The sequence below is a fragment of the Bos grunniens genome, chromosome 29, assembly GCF_055505025.1.
Source record: "Bos grunniens cultivar Pamir isolate PY7600 chromosome 29, Bosgru_T2T1.0, whole genome shotgun sequence".
Classification (NCBI taxonomy): Eukaryota; Metazoa; Chordata; class Mammalia; order Artiodactyla; family Bovidae; genus Bos; species Bos grunniens.
This window is the reverse complement of record NC_141193.1, coordinates 24,454,153-24,457,278: the sequence shown is the minus strand read 5'-3', so window position 1 is coordinate 24,457,278 and position 3,126 is coordinate 24,454,153. Positions and strand designations below refer to the sequence as shown.

The window sequence follows — 3,126 nt, the reverse complement described above, 5'->3', positions numbered from 1 at the left end:
CCCATGGACGGCAGCCCACCAGGCTCCTCTGTCCATAGAATTCTCTGGGTAAGAATACTGGAGTGGGTTGTCATTCTCCTCTCCATTTTTATGGATAGTATACAGATGTTATCCCTTTCCCCTGGGTTCTGTGAAGGTTTTAGTGTTTTGGGGAAAGCGCATATCAATGAGACCACTGTCTGATCTTCCAGGTGTGATTAGATGTGAAGATGAGGAATCACACTCCAGTGACCGAGTTCCTCCTCACTGGAATCCCTCACACACAAGGGCTGGAACACGTGCTCTTTGTCTTCTTCCTCGCCTTCTACCTGCTCACTCTTGTGGGGAACCTGCTCATTCTCCTGGCCACCCTTACTTCCTCCAACCTCCACACCCCCATGTTTTTCTTCCTGGGCAACTTGTCAGTGTTTGACATCTTTTTCCCTTCCGTGAGTTCCCCCAAAATGATGCTCTACCTACTGGGGCAAAGCCGGACCATCTCTTACCAGGGCTGCACCTGCCAGCTCTTCTTTTATCACTTCCTGGGCTGCATGGAGTGTTTCCTGTACACCGTGATGGCCTATGACCGCTTTGCCACCATCTGTCACCCCTTGTGGTACACGGCCATCATGAACCCCAGGGTGTGCGCCATCTTGACTCTGAGCACCTGGATGGGGAGCAGTGTGCATGCATCTGTCGTCACATTCTTGTGTTTAAGTTACCCTACTGTGGCCCCAAGGAGGTGGGCAATTTCTTCTGTGACATCCCGGTGGTGCTGTCCCTGGCCTGTGCAGACACCTCTCTAGCTTACAGGGTGAGTGTCACCAACGTAGGTGTTGTGGCACTCCTGTGTTTCCTTCTTGTCCTCACTTCTTATACTCGCATCGTTATCTCTATATTGAGAATCAGCTCCTCAGAAGGCAGGCACAGAGCCTTCTCCACCTGCAGTGCCCACCTGACTTCTGCTCTTCTATGGACCCGTGGTCCTCATTTATCTCTGGCCTGCCTCCAGCCTCTGGTTGGATTCTGTGGTTCAGGTATTAAATACTACTGTTACCCATCCTTAAATCCTTTGATATACAGCTTGAGAAACAAGGATGTAAAGTTGGCTCTGAGAAAAGCACTAATCCAGGGAGTATATACTTGAGGAGTGTAAGCTTTTCTGTCATTATCTGTCCTTACAATTTTGCCTTGTATTTATCTGGGGCACCTAGTCTATTAGAGTTGATGTGACTGCTAAGTGCAATGTGGGACAAGTAGGTTGAATTAATTCTTTATGATTAGTGTGTATATATTTATATAAAATTTTTTTTCAACAAAATCTTTTACAGCACTTACCATGTGCTAGGCAGTATTCTATGCACTTTACAAATACTGACCCATGTTTTTATTATAATTATCACATGGAGTAAATATTACCCCAATTTACAGAAGAGGATATTAAGGCACCGAGAGGTTAGGACAGTTTTGCAGTGTCACAGAGATAGAAAGTCCCTGAGCTAGGATGTGAATGCAAGGTTTTTAACTTTGTGCTAATGCTTCTGCTGTATTGTCAGAATTATAGCATAAATGCTTACTTCTTTTAGGGACTTCTTTTCAATTTACATTGAGTATTCTCTAATTTTCCAAAAAAAATATGTAGTCTATTAAATTTGTTCCATTAATTTTATCACTTTTAATATATATTTTAACAAATGCTATGTATTTCATCTTGATATAAAGGGTTTCTGTTACATTTCAGAAGCCAGGTGATATCCATATATCTACTAATATGTATTTTAATAGATCATCAATTTTAGTTAAGTATATCTGTTCTTTACTACAGTGATTTGAATTCTATAATAATGACTGCAGATTTTCTTTCATTAAATTAAGACTGAGTTTGAATCGCAGATTTCCTGAACTTTCAAATGTAATAATCTTTTTTCTCTTATATAAGTAAATAGATTTGAAGAAACCAGGAAGACTGTGAAAATTAAAGTGATCTGAAATTATGCATTAATGCTACCACTGAAATATAATCACCATTAACATTCTGGTATTTGCTCTATCTCTCTCATTGATGACTAAATTAGAACTAAATTTCCTGACTTCCTGTTTGTAATTATTTTATTTATATCTGTATTATTATATACCTGTCTACATATGTGTATTTATGCACATATGTGGGGCTTCCCTGGTGGCTCAGTGGTAAAGAATCTGCCTGCAATGCAGAAGACCCGGGTTCTATCCCCGAGTTGGGAAGATCCCCTGGAGGTGGGCATGGCAACCCACTCTAGTGCTCTTGCGTAGAGAATCCCACGGATGGAGGAGCTTGGCAGGCTGCAGTCCTTAGAGTCACACAGAGTCAGACACTACTGAAGTGACTAAGCAGCAGCAGCTGCAGTCATGTCTATAAATAAGTGTATAAACTGTGCTCAAGACTCTTTTCAGTCCCTTGGACTGTAGCCCACCAGGCTCCTCAGTCCATGGGATTTTTCAGGCAAGAATACTGGAGTGGATTGCCATTTTCTACTGCAGTGAGTCTCTTGTGTCTCCTGCATTGACAGGCAGATTCTTTAACACTGAGCCATGAATCTTGTTTTAAAAGTGTATCAATCATTTTCAATTGCCACAGTTTTTAACCAGTTTTATTGAGATATAATTTACATACCAAATAATTCACCCATTTAAAGTACATGAGTCAGTGTTTTTTAGTATATTCACAGATATGTGCAACCATCCCCATGGTGTGTTTTAGAACATTTTTATCATCTCAAAAAGATATTCTATACCATTTAGCTATCATTCTCTTATTACCTCTGTCACCCTTGACTGTAAGCAATCATTAATTTGCTTACTATATCTATAGATTTCCCTGTTCTGGACATTGTATATCAGGAGAATCACATAAAATGTGTTTTTTGTGTGAGTCTCTTAACTTAGCATAATGTTTTCAAGGTTCATCCATGTAGTAGCAAGTTATGTCCCTCTGTACTTCCCCCTACTTCATATGTGATATGAGTGTCTCTAGTTCTCTTGATTTCTGAGGCAACTATATGTTATTAAATGCACATGTACTTACAATTGTTCTGTCTTTATACCAGATTAACACTTTTATTATTATAAAATATTCCTTTTTATCTCTAGTAACATGTTTTGTTTTAA

General features: G+C 39.9%; 1 pseudogene; it reads left to right on the top strand.

Annotated features, from left to right (window-relative positions):
- The first annotated feature begins 209 nt into the window (after nt 1-209).
- Nucleotides 210-1,126, top strand: LOC147342376 (olfactory receptor 10D3-like; annotated as a pseudogene).
- Nucleotides 1,127-3,126: the final 2,000 nt, after the last annotated feature.